This window comes from Lagopus muta, chromosome 1 (genome assembly GCF_023343835.1).
Source record: "Lagopus muta isolate bLagMut1 chromosome 1, bLagMut1 primary, whole genome shotgun sequence".
In the NCBI taxonomy this organism is placed as follows: Eukaryota; Metazoa; Chordata; class Aves; order Galliformes; family Phasianidae; genus Lagopus; species Lagopus muta.
In genome coordinates, this window is record NC_064433.1 from 62,927,376 (window position 1) to 62,950,216 (window position 22,841).

General features: G+C 39.7%; 1 pseudogene; it reads right to left on the reverse strand.

Moving 5' to 3' along the window:
• Positions 1-7,103: 7,103 nt before the first annotated feature.
• LOC125694846 (heat shock transcription factor, Y-linked-like) lies at positions 7,104-8,715 on the reverse strand (annotated as a pseudogene).
• Between the last annotated feature and the right edge of the window lie 14,126 nt (positions 8,716-22,841).

The window sequence follows — 22,841 nt, forward strand, 5'->3', positions numbered from 1 at the left end:
ACACACTCAAGCATGAAATTTCATCACCATTATCTTAGCTTGGATGACTGTACAGATGTTGTTTGGTCATAAAATGTATTCAGCCCTTTTTAAAATCTAACTGTAGTATCTGACTCAATGACCTCCTGCAGCAGTTGGTTCCATGGGTTGGGGCTATTCTCCGATGAGGAAAATTTATCTGTATTGATTATAGAATTTGCCAAGGCAGGAGAGGAAGAACTGAATAAAAACTCACTGTCAAAAATGCTTCAGAATGTTATGATCTGTCTATTTTGTGAAATCTCCCTAGTTTCTTCTTTAGTGTCCTGCCAAATACTGTCCTTTTTTGAAGCTGGATCTAGAATAGTTTAAAGGTTCCATTCTTTCAAAATAGCTGAAGCTAGAGTCCTCCCACCAAAAGGCACTTAAAAATAAAAATCTGATCCTCAAGTTTGAATACTGAATCTACCTTTACGGGACATTCAATTACTTAAACTTATTTGTGTTTGGTTTTTTTTTTCCTGCATAGAGCATGCATAATGCAGACAAGTATCTGACCTGGCTTTGCTTTTCCATGACTGCAAGTAAAGCTATTGACAACGCACTGCTGGAAGTGCCATGCACACAACTTCAGCATCTTGCAGAACCTCAGTAATGTCCCATGGCACTGCCCTGCCTCAGGGCTACTGTGCTGTTCTCTTGGCTGGATTAGTGCCTGAGAGGCAAATATACAAAAGGACATTTCGAAATGACAGCTCTGCTTCAAGGATTAGGGGCAGAAATGAGAATCTCCCTTTCCCTTTCTGAATGTAATTTTCTCTAGACTCTTCAAGGAGATTGATATGAAATGTGGCTGTACATCCACAGATAGATTTTCATCCTGGTGAAAGGCTGCAAGTATTGTTGACCATGCATTATGCTGATGAAGTGCAGTGGTTGCAGTTGTTTCAGTCATACCTCTCTTAAACCTGATTCCTGCATCCAAGGCACTGATCTGCACTTAATAGGATTGAGTCTTACGTGGTCCACTGAAATCTGCCATGTATGCTCTGGACTTTTCTGCCAAGATTTCTTCTGCTTTTTTTGAAGTAACAATACAATGTGCCTTAGGAACATAACAGTCTCTAAAAAGTGCTCTGATTTAGCTTGAAGAACTTCAGTGGGATGTTTTCCCCTGAAGTTACTGGTTTCTTTAGCTGTTCTCTTACATTTGCATTTGCACTTTTCCCATAGGTGGGCTCCTCTAGTGTACGTACTTGTGTTTCTTTCTCAGTACTTTAACTAACTTTCTCTAAACTCCAGTTGCTCTGTGTCTCCGTTGTGATTCAGTGCCGGTGCCAGTATGTGGTATGCTACCTGTTGAACGACAGATTGGACACAGTTTGCTCAGTTTTTGGTTCTCTCCAGAATGTATGCTAATCCCATCAGAGCAAGCACAGTTATTTCAAAAGTAATTTCCAATCAGCGGAACTACCCAAAATTTCCATGTATTTTGAAAGTGGAATCTGAACAGGCATCTCTTGAGCATTTAAAGCTGTATGGCACTTGTGAACTTTCACAGGACCCTAATGGGGACTTTGTCCCCTTGTACAAAGTGTTTCGCAGTCTCTTTTCCCTGCTACTGTTTTCAAGATCCAGATTTTTTTTTTTGCCTTGTCTTCTTTATTTGCCACTCTTGTTATAATTTCATATCCCATTTAATTTGCTCCTCTACATTTTCCACAAAAGAAAGATTAGGAACACTTGTAGAGTCTTAATATATTTCCTCTCTTAATTACCTCATGGCTGAACCATACATATATAACTCTGTTTATCTTCCTTCATATGTAAATTCCTTTGGTCCCTTGACCATTTTTGTTTCTCTTCTCTGAACTCTAATTTGTCAATATGTTTTTGGTAATTAAGATTCCCGCAACTAAATGCAATGTTCCATATGCCTTCATGCCAGATCCCTACAGACTTTCAGAAGGGGTCACTGCTCACAGCTGGGGCCAGATTTCCAGAAGCACTTTGAACACTGAAGGCTTTTCAAAATTAGTATAAAATACAATTTTATGGGTACTGTTGGCTAAGGAGCATTTTGAAGATCTTAGTTCTTGTGTAGGTGTCTAAATGGAGCTGGAACTCATAAAAAATGTGGTGCCATTGCAAATGTTGAGCACTTAAATATTTACTTATAATGTCTTTCAGAATTCTGTCCTGAAAGTAATTTTTTTTTTTTCTTTGTACCTTCTGTTTTGTGGTTTTTGTTAGCCTGCATTTGTGTGTGTGATTTTAAGTAGATAGCATTTACCTTTAAACTCTGTCTAAACAGGTATATTTTTTTGTGATGGTTTTGTCTGGGGTAAAGCTAATTTTCTTCATAGCAGTTTTCACGGTGCTATGTTTTATATTTTTTTATTTAAAAAGGGCTGATAATAGATTCGAGTTTTAGTTGTTGCTGAGCAGTGCTTACAGAGTCAAGGATGTTTCTGCTTCTCAAGCTGTCCTGCCAGCAAGGAGGCTGGAGGGGAACAAGGAGTTGAGAGGGAACACAGCCAGGACAGCTGACCTAAAATGACCAATGGTTGGCCCATACCATGAGGCAGTGTATGCACTCAGCCATAAAAGCTAAAAGGAAAGAGAGAGGACAGGATACGCAGAGTAAAGGCATTTGTCCTTCCAAGTCACCATTTTGCATAATGAAGCCCCACTTTTCTGGACATGGCTGTACATCTGCCTGCCAATGAGAAATAAAGAATGAATTCCTTATTTTAATTTGCTTGTGCACATAGCTTTTGTTTTACCCGTTAAACTGTCTTTATCTTATCCCATGAGTTTTCTCAGTTTTACTCTTCTGATTCTCTCCCACATCCTGCTTGGGAAAGGTGAGTGGGAGTTGGGTGGGACATAGCTGCCTATTAAGGCTAACTCTCAGCAATCTGCATCTTGTGGGAAAGATGGATTGAAAGTAATTAATATTCATGAAAGAAATAAGCAAATAAATTAGACAAAATGCTTTGTTCAGTGTTTTTCTTCCTATGAATGCTCACATTTTTGTTCCAGATTTGTTTATTAAGATATTTCTCTGTGGAAAAAGCAAGACTGTCTTTCTTGTTAACCAGTTTAACTAACACTGTCATAGCATTAACTTCTGCACCATCATGAAGATGTGTCCAGCTCTCAACTACTTTCTTTCAGGTCCATCAGGATTTTAATTTTTCTGTTTTGGAGGCAGAGGGGAAGAATATCCCATCCTCTTTTTCTAACTCTCCAGAGCATTCAGTGACAAAAGAATTTGGTTAGCAAGTTTTTAAATACCATACCTTTAGGAACCCGTAATCATTAATGTAAGGTGCAGAATATTGTGCTTTAACATCAGTACCGACAAAAAATAATAATTATTATTCTTTCACTGTTTCCTCTACTTAGCTTCACATCATACAGTGCTGAGAGGAGGGGAGGGAGAAGCACTCTTTGGGTTTTATTTTAAGGGGGAGCTAAAAATTGCAAAAGAACTGCATTGAGAAATAAATTACAGTAGATTAAACAATCTGGATACTTTTCTGTAAACATATTCACTAAATAGTTAAAAAAATGTTTATGATGTGTCTAACAAAGCCATTCTAATGTACCAGCTAAATATGTTTTCATAATGTTTTAAAAGGAATATTATTTACCCAGAAGACCAGAACAGTTTCTAAAAGAGCTTTTCCAGTCCATCGTGTAAATATGTATTTAGGACAAGTGCTGTGTGTACAGGATTAAAAAAAATCCTCTGAAAATCTCTTTGAAAAGTTATTACACATGTCCACTGCTGCAGCAAAATTTTAAATATTCATATCTCAGCTGTTTCTTTTTTCAGAATTCTCAATTTGGTTTGAATATATTGCACATGAAGTGCAATTGCAAGAGCTTCATTTGTTGAATGTTAACAGGCTTATGTCCCAAAGCTCATGTGTGTGAAGCTACACATAGGCTTAAATCTTTACCAAATTTTGGGATTCACTTTCTTAGACCAAAGATTCATGTGTAAAGAATTGTCTTCATTACGTGCTCACAAATAAGGGGAGACAGTTTATCTACCTCTTTTTTCTCTCTCTCTCCCATTTACTTTTAACAGTTATCTGTATGCAACAAGGTGTCTCCAGTTTCTGGACTCTGATGCAAATAAAAGGTCCTCACTGCCCAGCAAAGCATCATCAGATAAAGCCCTCCAGGGTTTGTTTCAGAGATCTCCAGTGCATAATGCTGGAAGATAGCATAAATAGATTTAATGAGAGATGTGTATCTGATATTTTGAGATCTTGAGCTTGTACTGACCTTTCATTGTAATACCAGCTGTACTGAACAGGGAAAAAAAGTTGAGAGGGAGAATTACTGGGAGCAGGGTGAAACAAATTTACAGTGTCAGAAAATGAAAGCATAAAAATATGAAAAAATTAGACGTACAACATCATGGCAGTTACAAGGAGTAAGTTTGGAGTGTCTGAGCAAACATTTTGCATGCTTTCATTCCTTCAGAATGCTCTGAGATACTATTAAATTTTCAATAGAGGAACGTATTTTTTAATACGAAAACTGACAGCTGCCTTGAGTTTCAAACGTGCAGATACAGATCCAAATTTTGAAACAGTCTGAAGTTCTTCCCTTCAATTAAAAGCAGTAAAAGCTTACCTTGCCTACTGCAAAACAATCAGCCTCTTTTTTTTTTAATGAATACATTTACATATAAAAATCCTGTTTTTGCAAAATTCTTGTTGTGGAATCTGTCATGGCATTTTTCACCAGCATTTATTTGAAATATCCCTCAAATCTGTACCTGAAAGCAAAGTTTTCAAGTGTCAATTTGACCTGGAGTTCAAGATAAAAAGCAAACAAACAGACAAAAAAAAAAAAACCTAAAAATTACTCTTAATGCTATGCAAAGAAAACATCAATTCTATAGAAATACTTTTCAATTTTGGAGAACATGTATTTAAGAATGGATTTTTATTTTGTCTTCTGCCAAACTTTCTGTAATTTCTCTATATTTGACTGATCAGAGTTGTAACGAAAGAGCAGAGCAAAAAATACTCCATCATATTTTGGAGCTTGTCTAATTATTTTATTGTTATTGCTAGTGTCATTGGTTTGTGTAAGATTGTTTTCTGAACTTCATTCAAAGTCCACAAAATTGTTTATGTTATTATTGTTTTACTCAAACAATCTCATTTTTGCTCTTTTAGAAATTCATGGCCAGCAACAGACCTAATTTTTTTCTATGACTACAAGTGAACCTTATTGTTTATTCTGACATATCACATAGACTGTTCTACTTTATGCAGATCAGAGGGAATGCTATTTTCTCTGTGGTTATAGGCATATATTTTCAAATACAAATATGTATATAAGGTTGCATCTATGTACTATAAATTTAACGTCTTCCAATTTTATTTTATTTTTTAGTTAATGTAAGCACCGTTCCCAAATTTTAGTCGTATTTAGAGATGTTCCATTTACATATTAGAAAACTTGTTTTCAAGCCACCTTCTGCACACAGCACAGAATTTTGTTTTGATGACCTTTATTATTAATTTTTAACCTGAAAATTATTAATAATTCTGTGAGTACCTTAGTGTCTTGTGCTTTTTACGATCCTTTAAAGCTTCATTACTACTCTTATATTTGATATTTCAGCTTAGATTATCTCCTGTGGCTTTTGTCATGATTTGGCTATGTTCTCCATTTTTTTGCAAACGGGATATCTGCTTAGTTATTCCTAGGAGCTTGTGAGCCTACTTAAACACAAACATATTGCCCTATTTAATCACTTTCTTGATCTGATTTGTATTGTGTTCTAGTTGTTTCCAACATCAGCAGTTATTGTCGAGGAAACATTAAACTGCTAAAGCTATTCTAATTCTAGATCACTAGCTTTCATCTATATGAAGTTGATCACCGTCAGATAGTAGATCTATAAAGGGAAAAAGGTGGGTTCTAACTAGCAGATAGGAGGAATCTGTTAAAATACACAGGTCAGCATCTGTTATAATACAGATAATAACTGTAAGACCTAAAGGGCGTACATTTGCACTCTTTGAATATAATGACACAACTTCAGATTTTTTTTTTTCACTGGGTGAAGATTTGGGCTTGAAACTTCAGACGACAAAGTTGTAATTTTTCGTGTGTTACACCAGGCAGTGTAATGCAGTAGTTGATTCCTTGCAAGTTACATAAAAATATATTATTTTACTTTGAAGCCTGATTACATTAAAACAGCACCGATCGTAACACTTTTTTTAAATTATTCAAAACATCTCCAGACCATGAAACCATAAAACATTCTCTCTTCTAATTTCTAAGGGGCCGCCCCATTGCCCGCGTCTCCCGGGGGCTGGCTGCAGGGGCACGTCGGGCAGTACGGGGCTGCCCTCGGCTGGCTGCAGGGGCCCGTCGGGCAGTACGGGGTTGCCCTCGGCTGGCTGCAGGGGCCCGTCGGGCAGTACGGGGTTGCCCTTGGCTGGCTGCAGGGGCACATCGGGCAGTGAGGGGCTGCCAGTCCGGGGGCATCATAATGGTTGCTGCCTTCATGGCCGCTGCAAAGCACGAGCCAAGGAAAGGCAGGATGGCCCAGGGAGCCTGCAGCTGTGATGCTTCTGGGGACTGGGAGAGTCCTGCTGAGGGGGGCCAGATGGCACAGGGAGGACCATGAAGGGCAGAGTGCTGTGAAGAAGAACAAGTGGCACCCAGCATCTGTCTGCTGCTTGGTGGCAGCATGGAGCGAGGCAGAGGTTGGCACTTGCCATGCTGGGGCTGCAGCAGGGCCTGGCAGGATGTGAGCAGTGTACTGTTGGGTTTGCTTGGGGGGTGTCTTCCTTGGGATGCTTGGCTGTCCAGGGCCCTGTGGGTGCCACTGCCAGTGTGCCTTCTGGCTTTGATGCTTGTAGGCTCCTCTCTGGCCCAGCATCTGCTCCCTGCCTAGACTGAGCAGCTTGACTGCTCCTCTGTAGGCTCTCATTCAGCCTCCTGCAGGGCAGGGACAGGAGCAGCCATGTCTCTTCTCTTCTGGGCTGCTCTTTGCTTACAGAGTTCCAGCAGCTGTGGGTAGTCTCTCCTGAAGTATGGGCTGGAAAAATGTAAAGGAGAAGAGTTAGCTGCTGTCAGTGTGGGACTGAGGAGCAGGGCAGATGTTGGCACTGTTGCCACACTGGTGCTGCAGCAGGGCCTAGGCTGTGAGCAATGTGCTTTTGAGCTGAAGTGATGTCTTCCTTGGAGTGCTTGGCTGACAGGGGCCCCATGGATGCTGCTGTCTGTGTGCCTTCTGGCTCTGCTGCCTGCATGCTCTTCTCTGGCCCAGCATCTGCTCCCTGAGCAGCTGGACTGCTCCTCTGGGGACTCTCATTGACAGGGGCAGGGGCAGGAGCAGGAGCAGCCACATCTCTTCTCTTGTGGGCTGCTCTTTGCTTGCAGTGTTCCAGCAGCTGTGGGGGTAGTCTCTCCTGAAGTACGAGCTGGAGTAGAGCAGTAACTGAAAAATGTAAAGAAGAGTTAGCTGCTATCAGTGTGAGGCTGAAGGTCAGTAAGATACAGGAAATATCACTTCTGATGGCTAAGGTCAAATTTGGGTATTATCAGGGCTTATCAGTGCTTTCATTTCAGCTAGAATGGAATTGCATACTTCAGGATGTGTATGATGCTATGGGTTGGTTCAAGCAGAACAGCAGTGTTGATGCCACATCAGTGTTTGTTGTTGCTGCTAAACAGTGTTGTACAGAGCCAAAGACATTCCCAGCAGAGGGTCTGAGGAGTTGGGTGGGAATAGGGTCAAGACAGCTGATTTAAATGGGCAAAGGGATATTCTATGCCATATGGCATCAAATGGAAGGAGTCCTGAAGGTGGTATAAGTTAATCTGGTTCTCTTAAGCTTCTCAGGAGCTATCTGGACTTGAGTCAAGGGTTGATGAGAAGTTGCTTTTACATCTCTTGTTATATTCATTCAGGTATAGATACAGATACAGATATGTACAGGCTACTACCATCCTTTTTCTTGTCTTTACCTTAGAAATATTTTTTATCTCAACCTAGAAGTTTTTTTCCCCACTTCTCTCCCCCATCCCACTGGGAAGGGGGCAAGTGAGCAAATGACAGTGTGGTGCAGTCGAGCCACCCGCCAGGTTAAACCACACCTATTGGTCAACTTAATCCTACAGATTAGGCTGACTGCAACAAAATATTTTGTGAATGTATAGTCTCTGTGTGGGGAACAATAAAACCTTAACCTTCCTATCTGACAACACTTCTTCCTTGGCCAGAAACTCAAGAAGGGAAGGAGATCTTTCAAAGTACCTTGGAACTCTGGTGAATCTGTAGAGGTTGAGCTGGTGAACAAAGCTCTCTCCCAGATGTTCTCGCAGATGCTTTCCTTTGCCAGAACTTCCACCATAAACATTTATTCCTTGATTGAGGCAGTTTCCTCTGTGATCCCACCAAATGCTCCTCACATGGTCACTTTCCACCAGAACCCAGAGTTTTTGTGGGAAGCTGAGCAATGAGAACACACTGACCAAGCCAGTGCTTTCCTCAGATGAACTCTGAGGTAAACCTTTTGTTTCCTCCTCACTGGGATATGATTCTGAGCCCCTTTCTTCCATTATGGTTGTTCCTGCAGAATCGCCATCCTGGATGCTCTCTAAAAGCAGAGCTTGAAATCTCGACCAGTTCCTTTGGATAAGTAGCAGAAGCTGGTTCAGCTGCAGATGGCTGATTTTCATTTCTCTTGTCTGGTTTTGAATGAAGGTTTTGTGTGCAGCCTCTTGTGCAGCAAGCCAGTTGTCCCCCGCCTGCTGGCAAGGGAAATCCACCAGTGCTGCCTGGGGGTTTCAGTGGGAGATACTCAGGCATCACCATGGTGCCCTCTAGTCATCACAGTGATATCATCATGTGGTGTCCAAGGCCAGGCTGGCTGGAGTAACCTGAGCCGGTGTCACTGAGTTGCACTTGTTGCGGGTCCTGCCCAGAGCCATGGCTGTTTGAAGTTGAGTCGAAAGGCAAATCAAATTGTGTTGCAAGGAGATCACCCCTCACGTAGGCCTTGCTTCCTTTTCCCTGTGTGCTCGCCAAGTATCTCCCTGCTGGCGTCTTAAGTGTCCTCTGGCTCTCCAGATAGGCTGGAAAACACTTTCCCAAGCACTGGTAGTAGAGGAGAATAGCCATTTCTTCCCAGTTTGTGGCCGCCTCTTCCAAATGCTCTGTGGTTTCCATCGCAGAGCTTGTGCAAGGGAGTAGCTGTGTGCCCAGGCAATGCTATGCAATGTCAGCAGTGGCACAGAGGCTGCTTTCTAGGTCTAGCTTGAACAAAGATGCTAAATACAGGTGTACAACTCCTATCTGATTCCTTTGGTTTGGTAATTTAGAAACAAAATCAGAGATGTTCTCTAAGCCTTTTAAATAACAGCCCTGTGTACAGGATCAAGTGCCTTCTCTGTAAAGGCAAGGTTTGATCTAGAGGCATTGTCTAGATGCAAGTCTGAAATTCCTGCTAAGTTTGAGGACGACACAAACATGGAGGAGCTATAGAGGTCCTCAAATGCAGAGAGGCCTTGCTGAGGTCTTTGCAAAACCTGGTTTAGTGGGGAGGTGCTCCAGCCTCCAGCAGGGGTGTTGAAATTGCATGGTCTTACTTTTCCCTTCCAACTCAAACCACTGTGGGATTCTATGATCTTTGATTTAATCTTGGTCATTAAGAGGGCTGGGCAATCAGCAGCCCTCTTAATGCCAAAACCAAAAGCATGTTCTGATTTTTGCCTGTGGGGTGCCCCTGCTCAATGAACAGAGGTGGTCAGGAGGCTGGAGAGCAGCCCCAGGAAAGGAGTGTAGGGGTTCTGATTGATGGTACATGTATCAGACTGGAGCTCTGCTCTAAAAAAAATGCAGTTCAAAGATCCTATGGGAACTCAGAGCTGTGAGGGCTGAAGGCTTGCTTCCAGTGGGAAGAGGGAATAGTCACAACAGAAGGGTCATCGAAGGGAAATCTCAGATCAACGTAATCATAAGTGTTATTACAAATTCAATGTAATTTATGCTGGAAGCATCCATTCTCCTGGAGAATACAGATTATGGTAATGTGCATCCATGGGAATGGAGTTACAGGCGTACAGGAGTGACAAACTGGTAACGATCTCCCAGTGTGGGGAAATACAACCTGAAGCCATGAGGATGATCACAGGACTGGAGCACCTCCTCCACAAGAACAGTGTGAGAGACCTGGGGCTTTTCAGCCTGGAGAAGAGAAAGCTCCGAGGAGACTATATAGCAGCCTATATATAAGTGAAAGGGGCCTACAGAAAAGCTGGGGAAGGACTTTTCGTAAGAGCATGTAGTGATAGGACAAAGAAAATCAGTCTTATACTGGAAGAGGATAGACTGAGACTAGATGTTAGGAATAAATTTTGTACTGTGAGGATGGTGAGACACTGGAACAGTTTGCCCAGTGACATTGTGAATGCCCCCTCCCTGGAAGCATTGAAGTCCAGGCTGGATGAGGCTTTGAGCAACCTGGTCTAGAGGGGGGTGTCCGTGCCTATAGCAGGGGGTTGGAACTAAATGATCTTAAGGGTCCCTTCCAGCCCAAACCATTCTATTATTCTACAATTCAACCAAGCAAAGTGCAAGTTTTATCCCTTGGGTCAAGGTAATCCCATTTAGTATCTTGGTTGATGAAAATTTCAACATGAGCCAGTTCTGTGTGCTTGCAGAAAGGCCAATGGTATCTTGAGTTCCCTAAAAAGAGCAATGACTATTAGCATGAGGGAGGGGATTGTCCCCTCTATTCTGCCCTTGTGAGGACCCAGCTGGAATACTGCATCCAAGCCTGAGGGGCCCAGTGCAGAAGAGATATGGAGCTTTTGGAGAGGGTCCAGAGGAGGGATATGAAGATGATCCAAGGACTGGAACACCTCTCCTATGAAGACAGGCTGAAGGGACTGGGCTTGTTCAGCCTAGAGAAGAAAAGACTGCAGGGATAGCTCATTGCAGCCTTTCAGTATTTAAAAGGAGTTTATAAACATGTGGGAAATCAACTTTTTACATGGGTAGATAGTGATAGGAGAAGGGCACATGTTTTTAAACTAAAGGAAGGGAGATTTGGATTACATGTCAGGGGGAAGTTTTTTCTCTGAGAGAGTGGTGAGGTGGTGGAATAGAATGCCCAGAGCGGCTGTGGATGCCCTGTTCGTGGAGGTGTTCCTGCCAGTTTGGGTGGAGCCCTGAGCAGCCTGATCTAATGGTTGATCTAGCAGTTGGCAGCCCTGCCTGTGGCAGGAGGATTGGAACTTGGTGTTCCTTGAGGTCCCTTCCAACCCAAGCCATTCTATGATTCTATGACTCAAATGCTTCGAGTAGCATTTTTGGCATTTGGGCTGTAGTACTGTCTCTTCAGAGAGGATTGGTAGGTTTAAGAAAAGACTTAGAGGGACATCACGAACATTTTGTAACAGTGGGGGCATCAAAGTCCCCAGTTTGCAGAAATATCTGTCTTGCAATAATCTGTTCTCCCGCTTTGGTAAATAACATTTTATTCAATAGCTAATATGACCTTGGGGAGCCTGCAAAGATCATTTTCTACTGTTGACAAAAGTCTCAGTGTTACTTAACAATCCCATAAAGTGTTCAAATTTTACTTCGGATGAAGTACCTATTTCCATTACTTTAGTATATTCACTTACCTATTTCTTATCACATGTTTCAGCCAGAGAAAATTTGAATTCAATGTATTAATATACATAGATCTAGGAAGAACTTGAACACTGATCTTTCTATTGGTTTTTTGAGTATGTCAAGAGTTTGTGATATTTTTTTTTTTGTAGAAAATTACAGTAAAAATTATAATCGTAGTTAACGCTTCCCCAAAAATGTGTTGTTTTGTTTTGTTTTGTTTTGTTTTTAAATAATGAAAACAAAAACATTCTAGATAGGTCAGGATATTTTTGTTTAGAAATGCTACTGTAGTCTCTCACAGAGCTCCTTATTGACAGTTAAGCTCCCTTTTCAAACAATATCTACTGTTAAGTCTTACTTTCCCCCTTTGGAAAAGTGTTTTAATAGGAATTCCTTTTTATGTGATTTTGGAAAAAGAAGTGACTGGCATTTATAGTGACAGGTGGTAGTATAGATTGCAGTTACCTGTGATACTAAGGGTCAGTGTTTTTAGATGGGAAAAAAATAAAGAAGAAGAAGGCATTTTTGATACAAAGAAAGAAATAATGCTGAAATATTCATCTGGTTGAAAACACAAGTACCCGTGAGTAAAACAATATAATTGAGAAAAGTGCATTTATTTTTAAGTAGAATTATTCATATTTTAAATTACTGGAATGTAAATCTATGAAAATTGTTTACTCTCCTTTTAGAGTGCAACAAAAGGTAACTTTTCCACCTGAAGTATGCCTCTTCGTTGGAGACATTCCCTAACAAGAACAGCTAGGATTTTGATTTTTCACTTTTTCTATTTTGCTTCTTAGAAGTAACTTTCTTTTTTTTTTTTTTTTTTCCAGTCACAGACTGCAGATTTCTCAGGATGGAAATTGTATGTTTTAAGAAAATCATAAAAGTACAGACAATTTGGTAGGGCTATGAAGATGGGGAGAGATCTAGAGAGAGGTCAGCATGTGTGAGAGCCCTGGCTTTGCTCGGCGCAGAGCAGAGGAGCTGAGGGCAGGCCTGATGGCGGCTGCAGCTCCTCGCAGCGAGCGGAGGGGCGGCGCTGAGCTCTGCTCTGTGTGACAGCGACAGGGCCGAGGGAACGGCATGGAGCTGTCAGGGGAGTGCAGCTGGGGGCAGGGACACGGTCTGCAGCAGAACGTGGTTAGACCCTGGAACATGCTTCAGTGTCACTCCACTTGCCTTATCTATGCCTAACAGTGTGAGGCCCAGTACTCACATCAAGGGCCTGAGCTATGACTGGGAGTTGTCAAGTAAAAGAGAGCGAGCTTTGGCAAAAACATAGAGACCATAAAATCATGTGTTAATTAACATATAAACAATCCCTCATGAATACAGAAACAAGCTGAGGTCTTAAGGAACGAATGAAGTTTCTCTGTTTTTCTGCAAAGTCATGTGTTTTTTGTATCCATGTTTATCTATTAGTCTGCATACGTTGCCATGGCAAACCACGTGTAAAAGGGGTATAAAGTCAGGATGATGGAAAACAGCTTTTGGAGCTCCCCTCAACCAGCCTGAAACCCCCCCCTCTGTCCAGCTTGCATGTCCCCCTTGTCCCCCTCACATCCCATCCCACAACAGGCACATTGATGAGACAGGTTATGTAACCTTTCGAACTCTTAATTTATCTTACCTGGAATTTGTATAACCTTATCCAACCGTATCTACCCTTACCTACCCTAATTTACCTCCCCCGCCCCCTAAGATACTGATTAGTCATATACAAATACATAATTTGCTTGGAATACATATGATTATAGATCATATGTGCAGCAGTTTGCTCAGAATACATTTAATAAATTGTTTTGGTGCACCTAATTTGTGTCAGTGAAGTGCATCGTAGTCACTGTCTTCTTGCTGGGCAAAACAAACCAGGAAGTAGAGTGGGACACATCCAACTTGGGATATTCTGCAGATACTCAGGACGTTCAATGTTAACTTTGACTTTAAAACAACAACAGCAGCAAAAAAATCTTAATTTACTTTTTACTATTTTCCATACTTTTCTATATATCGAGGAACCCTTAATTCATTCTTGTGAGTCCATATGCATTTTTCACAAAGTAATAAATGAAGGAAGATTGAGGGAAGTGAAGACTAAAACTGAGGTATCTTCTATGCCTTAGGATATGACTCGCAACATGAGCAGAGTCTCTCGTACCTGGAAGCACCTGAGACCTAGGAGCATGATGTAAGAGAACAACTGCGTGATCATAGCATAGCTTCATTGCATTTTTTAATGTCATGTCTGTGCTATGTGTTTGAATTTTCTTGAATTAATGAAGGCACTGAATCCAAAACTCCCCACCTTCCAGAAAGCTGTCCAGTCAATGAGTCATTAAATACAGGGAACTGTGGTGACTTTCTCAGCTCTTCTGACCAGGTTTTTTAATTAGAGGCGATAAAATCATCACTTCTAGACCTAATATTGTCATTATAAGTCAATTTTTCTTGGCACATACTGAATGGGAAGTCCATGGGACCTCTGAACTGCTGTTTTATGGTTCTCATTAGGTTTAGTTGATGGGGAATGATCAGCTGAAACTCAGCTCAGTCAGTATGAGACAAACTTGTTTTGTTCAACAGAAAACTTCTGTATCCTAAGGAATTTTAGTCATTAGTAATAATATGCATCTTCTTACAGTTTCTCAAAGACTGAAGTGAAATATACAGAGGATTTGTGAATTTGAGCACTTTCTGACTGGGCAAAATGAATGCTTTCCTTTTTGTTTCCTAAATGTTTTTGTTCCCCATCTTTATACAGGTCTTGTAAGGATAAATATATTAATTAAAGATTTTGACACACTTAGGAAGCTGATCTTCAGGGCATATAAAAAAGAAGCATTGCGTCCTATTTTCTTGTGTAGTAGCACCTAGCATTCTAGAGGAAATCCCAATTGTGTGTTGATGGAAAAGCAAAAAATGATGTACAAGAACAATGAATTCACTTTGCTGATGCATGCAGTCCCTTTTATTGGTATACTTAGGAGCCTTCAGGTGATCAGCACATTTCTTTCACAGAAATGTCCTCAGGAAACAAAAGCATCCCAGATGCTAACACAACTGGTAGCACATTTATAGAGCTAGCCTCTCACAGCCACATAGGGAGCCTCTTTTTATTATGTTTTTATTTAAGGAAAAAAAAATACAAAGGGAATTTAATTGAATAATTATGTGTAATAAATGGAACAACACATGTGCCAACAGAAAAGGTGTCTGGCACTTCCATTGGGCAAAGAGATGTGATACCATCTGATATCCCATAGTGATTCTGACCTCACAATACAGAAAAGGCCTACCAAGTGTTTGTGATGACCAACATGGGAGCATAGCATGTGCTACTCTTTGTCTGCATAACTGTTTATTGAAGAACCAAAAATAAATGTATAGTCTCAGCTACATTTTGACCACTCAAAAGCGCTGTAAGGAGACAAATTCTTAAACTACTCATGAAGATCAAGGTAACAAAAACGTTGTAGGCCCTCAGGCCATTGATTCCATCCTCGTGCCTTCCCTTCTGCTTTGTGTTTTTGGGGCTACTTCTGGACTGGATCAGGAGACTTATTAGGTTATAAATAACTCATGAACAACCCCAAACAATTGCACAAACATTTAAGAGGGACAGCATGTGGTAATAGTGGGAGGCAGGATGGCTCAGAGGCTATTTACACTGACCTGTTGCTGAAAGAAATGTTCTTCAAACTGTTATTTAAGCCACCAGACTCCATTCTGTCTCTTTCATCCTGCTTGCAATTCATATCCCCTACAGTTATGGCTAATCTTAAGAACTTCAGTTGTCATTAAGGTTTAGATTTTTTTTTTTAACAGGAGAATTTTCTTCTTCTTTTTTTTTTTTTTTTTTTTAATTCAGTTATCCCTAATTGCCCTGTGGAATGTATTTCAACAGATGGTCATGGAGTTTTAAATTCTGTGAGTAGATTTCTAATAAGTCTGACTAACTTTATGATCATTGAAGTTCATGTGTTTTCAGCATTCCCACTGACTCCAACAAGAAGGGATGAATGTGCAAAAAATTTCAGATTGCACTCAGCTGTTGTCACTGTCAGCTTAGATAAGTAAGAGAATTTTGACCTCATGCACTGGACTATAACAGGTACAATTGCTTTCCTCTATTTGATTGGTTTAAATGTAGTTTGGGGCTTCTTCCTTCCTTGGCAGCATTACGTATTGGCCACAGCTGAAGGGAGAAGTGAGAGTAGCTTTCTGATCAGTTATGACAAACTCCATGTTTCTTAAAGTGATGTAATGAGTGAGCAGCTCTGGCTTCTGCCTTCGTTGCATAGAAAAGTCCACCATCACTGTTGAAAACCCTAGTTCATTTTTCTTCTTTCCAATCTGAGTGGTTTTTTTCTCCTCCTTTTTTAAATTCAGTGAAGGAGATCACAATGCCTCTTTGAAACCTTACATGTTGTTGTTTCTATGCCAGAAGGTGCGTCATGGAGAGATGGCCTAAGGTTATGCCTTACAAAGCTGAGAGGAAAAATGTACCCGATACTCTTCCTATTGTCAGGTACACTTCCTGCAGTAGTCCTGCAGCAGAGCTGCAGTGTCTTTCTGCATTTTCTTCTTGTTGACAGGTTTGTTTATCGGGCTATCTGTCCTAATTTGATGAAGTGTTTGGTCACACTGCAAATTAGAGTGGATTGCCAGGTCTCCCTAAACTACCTGCTTAGAAAACTTCTAACAGCAAGTTCACAGAGCAGTAAAATTTAATTGTTACCAAGAGAGAACACCTTCAAATTTCTTTGCTGCACATTTGTTGGGGTTTTCATGAATTTTGTTTGCCAGTGACAGGCACAATATAGCAATACATTTCAAGCTCCTTTTTGGCAGCCATAGGAATATATTTCAAACAGGTTTTGTTTGATATGTACAAGAAATCTCTGTTTGGTTTATGTATAAGACAAATGTATGCAAATATATCCTCCAATCCTGTAAATTATATGCCTGGAATCAGTAAGCAATACAGTAAAAGCTCACTACATTGCACTTTAGCTATCCGCATATCCCATAAAACTGACATAAAAAACAATGGTTTCTTCCCCATTTCTCAGCAAATATTTAATAGCACATATAGTGTTTTGCAAGGTCTCACATCATTACAACCTCCTGACTTTTTACAAAATATAGTGAGATTGATTCTTTATAAAAAGATACTCACAGCATTTGTTATTACTCTGCACTGCAAATATAAGTGTAAATAAATAATTTTGAGCTGCATTGTCAGGCAGATGTAGCTGTTGAGATGAATACATTGGTTTTGTACGAGTATTTCTTCATCTGCTCTGAAATTTTTCATATTTCAATAATTAACTGATAACTACCAAATTATTATTCAGTCTCTTAGAAAAACATTTTCAAAAGGGTATATATGCTCAGGACTAGGTCTACAACCTTCATTTATGGCTAAACTCACAACAGATGACAATGCTGGTTATTTGCAGCACCTCTAGTCTCAGATATCTGCTGTGAGGATAATTACAGCCCCAGCTAGACACTAGGTTGCTTAAGATTGAGGAAATGTGGGTGTCCAAAACTGGGATCACAGAATCATTAATGTTGAAAAAGAATTCTAAGGTCATCTAGTCCAACCATCAATGCATTTATAAATATAAAGCTAGGTCACCCAAACCAGCCTCTACAAACTACGGCAAACACAGAAATGTCTTAACCTTTGATCCTTTTCCATGTTTTGATTAATCCTGAGTCTTCTAGAGTTTGATATCTAGTGACACAACCTCACAACTCATCCTTGAAGGAGAAGGCACTTCTACTCCTTTGTTTCTATCATGTTGAGAAGAGCCCAGTGGACTTAACCTAGCCAGTGTGAAATCTGGACTTGTGTTTTTGCTTTGATAAAAAGGATTTGAATCTGTGACTAAGACACAGTGTTTCTGGGATAAGGTTTCACTGATCCACCCTTCGAACTTTGCATGTCATGTTTAAGAACTAAGTGTAATGGGAGAATAAGAGTATAGATTAGCATAGCTCTCTTTTCTGTTTTATTGGTAGCTATCCAAAGTATGGAAACATGAAGGCTACTCACTGTTCCAGTGCTTACTTAGCACAGTTTGTCTACAAATCTATACACATACATAGACACACATACACTTGTGCCAGTCAGCTAACAATTAGCCCCAAAGACTTGACCACACGTTGTTTCCTCTACAGCCTTATGTATGTTTATTTTTCTGTACAAAATTTCATCAAGAAGGATTGAGATAGATCAGCATTTTTAAATACCTGCTAGCATAATTGTTAGGGTTTTCCCCTGAAAGTTGCAGGTTTGTTTATGATCAAAGAAAATAATTGAACTCCCATTTCCTGAATGAATGCTGTCATCAGTGAACCCACGAACAGAAGAATTGAGCCAATCTAGTAGGCCTGCTCAGAGAATGAGTGCTGGAATGGATCCTGCCAGACAGATAGGTAGAGGAATGACTTGGTGTCTTCCTTCTGCCCCTGAATCTGGGCCTTATTTCATGATTTGATCGGAAATCATTCCTTCCTTCACCATACAAGGGTAACAGGCTGTTTGCAATTACAAGGTGTAAGAAATGACCCTACTGACAAGATTTTGCTTTGCTGCAGAGACTGCAAGGGAAGGCTGCTGCATACTGCTTTTTTTTTTTTCCCTATAACTCCCTTCCTTCAGCATATTTATTTCAAACTAGCTCTAAGAACAGGCAATACAGCTATGGCCTGGAAACAAGAACTTCTTAAGAAGAACATGTCAGGTGGAATATCTTCCATTGTTCAAATGCTGCTTTTCTGAAAACTAACTTTTTACCAGTCACTTTGATCTAAGAAATAAAACTGAAAACTTGTTTTTCTCACACATCAAGATCATAGAAAGTATCCAACAATGGTGCAGTGATAATTAATCTAGCGTGTCTGTCCTTATGGAAAGACATGCCAGCTCGTGTCCAGTATTGTAATAAGTCATAGATGGTGGGCTACAAAGCAGCTTAGAGCATAGACTCACAGTTTTGTGCAAATATTTTCAATTTTCCCTGTTCTTCTGATCCACCTACTAATACTTTGTTGTATCAGCTCCAAATTGCACTCATAATTCTTTTACAAGAATATATTTACAGCATTTTGGGTCTCATCAGGTTTTCTATACTAGTGCAATGTTGTTAATTATTTCTCCAGCTGAAATGCCTGCTGTATTCTAGGTCTATATTTCCATGTCTTGATGCTGCATTGCACTGAGGTTAAGTCTCTTCTTTGTCTTAATCATACTTACTACAAAAAGTATACAGAAATTGTTTTAGTTTCTTACATTTCTAATAGTTCCCTCCTCATTTTTTTCTAAATGTTTCTAATCTTGTTCCGTACCGCCCAACTGTGTTATCAGATTTCTTTTGTATTTTATTTATTTATTTTTTTTCAGCTATCAGGTTCACCAACTAAAGCAAGAAAGTGACCAGCTTTGAGCATTACTAATCAGAACAACATATCGGTCTTGTGCAGCATGGGTAGGAATGGCTTCCCAATTCAGTATCCCAGTGCTGAAAGAGAAATGCCTCCCTTCTGATCCACTTCTCAGGCCAAAATCAAAGTGCCCAGCCTAATGTACCCAGTGCTCCCCAAACACTCTCTCCAAATACTAACCATGCCTGACTGACTCTGACTCCAATGTCTGTCAAGCTCAGATGCCACCAGAGTGAAATGGCTGCAGGCACCCTCTATTAACTCGTCATCCCTCATCATAGCACCGCCTCTACCTTGAGTGCTAAACATACGTACATATGAGCACGTTGCCCTTTGTTCAAATTGGTGGGAAGGTTGCTCAGATAATTCTGCATGTTATTCAATACAGGCGCTAATTTTACTATTTTCTGAATAAAAATGATGGCTTACATTAACGTTTAATCCATGTACCAGCTCTATTTGGAATCAGGGCCAGTGATTGTCCAGTTTTCTTTGAGCACATTAACATCTTTAACTGTGCATCACTGATATTATTTTTCCTTCCTGTGCAAACCCTTAGCCTCCTGCTTTTCCCTTACCTGCTTTAGATTTTTACCATAACTGAGAGTTGATGTCAGTTTCTCCCTCAGTTGATAGACTACATTTTAATCTTTTTTTTTTCCTCCAAAAAATAAGATTTATTAATTTTATTTTAAAATACCTGATGTTCCATGGGGACAGAACAGTTGTAAAAATTGAAAATATTTATACTGAAAAATAAGAATTCCCCTTTGCGGGAGTTTATTGGATTAATCTCAGGTACCACAGAAATTTATTCAACTACCATTTTGTGATCCATAATGCTAGGAAAACTTCAGGGCTATAAACTGACAAAACACACTAGACAGGCAAGGTAGTTCCCGAAAAGTGCAGTGTTTGTGAAGTTTTTGTTAGGCAAAACAGTGAAACATTCTGTAGATATCTGTTCACTAACAGCTAACTAGTTTTGTAATGAGTTTATCAGCTGTCAACAACACCTACAGCAGACAGATGGTAGAAGTATTTGGTAATTTCCAAAAATCTATCTTAGCCCCAAATTTACAAGGTAAATTTCAACAGTAGTCTCTGGAAACTTGTAGTAACTGTTTATATACAATAAATGTTTTTGGCAATTCTAAGAAGTGATATGGGAAATATTAAAATCATTCCACAGGGTTTCAGCTACATATCTTACATTCACTTCAGTGGGAATCATGCAGTGAAATCCCCACTTACTGCTTTGAAAATGTACCCCTTAGTGTTTCATGTCATGCTGAGAGACAGAGCAGTGATCCAAGGTCCGGATTCACAGCAGGTAGCGGCACAGAAAATGTGCCGGAATCCTGTAAAGCACAACTGTGCTAAAATATGCAGGCTTTAACTTAAAATGTCAGAAATCAAGGGCACTGCAAATTAAGCTTCCTAAAATGCCCCTCTCCTTTGTCCCATTTAGTGACGGTTATAGCTTTAGAGCTCTAATATCTAAAGTTTATGTGGTTTTGGTGTTTCTTTTTTTCTGTCTTCTTCCTTTTCTCTTTTCTATCCTGCCCTCTATATGACCTCTCTTCTAATTGGAATATATCTTGTTTTTCAATAATAGAATTTCCCCAGGAGATAGTCAATTTTTAGAGCTGAAAATTAATTTACGGACCCTGCTTGATTGCATGCGTCAGATATGTTTGTCTTTTACTACATAGTGACCTTCTCCTCCCCTCTCCCTTTACATCTTTATAGCCAGGAACTTGCTTCAGAGTCTGATAACATGCCTTTATTCGTACTTTGTGTCATCCTTTTCACGTGTTACGATTACGTTCCAACAGTACTCTTGGCAAGTTGTGTTTCAGTCAGAAGATCTGTTTTTCTATTGCTCCCTTCTCATCAGCTTGTAGGACTGTAGCTGTTTTGATTTTGTAGCAGCTTCCACTTTATGTATGTCTAAATGCACAGGGCAGAGAACAAATGGGATTGTGTCTGCACCACTCCAAGATAATTTTATTTTACAATTCTGTTCCTCAGTGGTCGTGGGACCACAGAACCTCTTCCTGAGCTGTCTGAAAGAGATGTAAAAGATAGGTCTATAGGGTCTGTTGCTACAGAGTGTGGATATAGTGGATGCTTCCTTCCAGTCTATGTAACTTTCCAACTGAGAAAAAAAAAGCTTCTTTATCTCACGAGATGTCTTGAATATAGGAACAGTAACTTGAATATACTGAAATTTCTGGGTTTTTTTTTAAGTATACTATCATGTTTCCACAAAATACAGTCCTATACTGAGTCAATCTTTTATTCTGTTCAACTGATGATGTGCTGGAGTGCTCAATTTGAAATGAAAATTTGAGCAAATACAGATGTTATTCAGATCTGTGCATTTCCTCGCATTTGGTCTTAAGGACACTTGTTCAATGTTACTTTGATGAGCTTATTTAAGATGGTAAGCGTGAGATTTGTTTCACCTAGTCTTAGACGGACGTAGCATAAATTGTTACACCTCAGCCAGTCATCCTCAGTGTCCTGTCTACTTGTTAAAGAGAGAAAGGCACATTTAGCTCATAACTTGCCGGACCTACTTTAGATGTTTCCAATTCTTGCATTCTAAAATCACTCCAGTGAATGTAAAAACAATCTAAGTAGCTACATCAGATCTAGATGTCAGCAACTGATTAATTTGGCACTGATTAAATGGATCCCACTGAAATAAAGAGAGCTTATTTCAGAAGATGAAATCTACTTGCTATCCTTTGATTCTGAGAACTTGATTGGCTAATTATGTGATATATGTGCAGTGGTTTCTTCTGGGGCATAGCTCAGAATTAACAGTCTCTGGGCTAAAGAAGTTTCTCGGAGAAATCTATAGCAAGTCTAATTTGGTGACTGGTTTTTTTGCAATTTTCAAATGTTTGCCTAATCACAAGGCCTGCCACTGAGTATTATATACTACTGTAAATTAGGAGTTCATATGTGTAGAGGAACAGCCATGCAGTCACACTAGCACATTTTGCACAGAGTTAGTAACTTTCATTGCTTTGCTCTCTAAAGTCAGTCATTCTGGCTTGTTCAGGTAGACACAGATTTTAGGTCAGTAGTAGTATATTAGTATATTAGTATATTACAAGAATATAATTAAGAGTCTTGTGGCAACAAGAACAAACTTTAGAAATATCATAAAATAGAAATTAATTAGATTAATTTGACCAGTAGTGGTCAAGGTAACATGGTGATCTTAAAGTGTGGGAAAATGGGACAGTGTGTATACACGTACAGGTGGCTGAGAAAGGTCCATTACATCTAGATTTTCAGCATCAGATTTCTAGGTCTTATTTTGAATACTTGGTTTTGAAGCCAACATAACACTGTTCATTAATCAGATATCTCTATCAGCTTATGTCAGTTGAGAGTCTCGTCCTTAGTCTTTATTCTGGAAGGAAAGTAAGAACAATAAATAGGAGAAAGAATCACAATAAAATCTCTTTGAGAGAACTTCTATCTGTTTAGTGCAGGCGTATAATCTTTCACAGCTCAAGGGCCAAGAGAATAAAATGTACAATGTCAGAACATTGCAGGCTTTTTAAAAGCACTTAAATTAGTATTTCACTGATATTTTTATTACAGTACGGCATTAAATTTTGCTGACCTTCCTTTGTCAAAGACTTAACTTTGACAATTATGTAGAAACTCATTTATATAATTTTTGTTCATTTTCTTT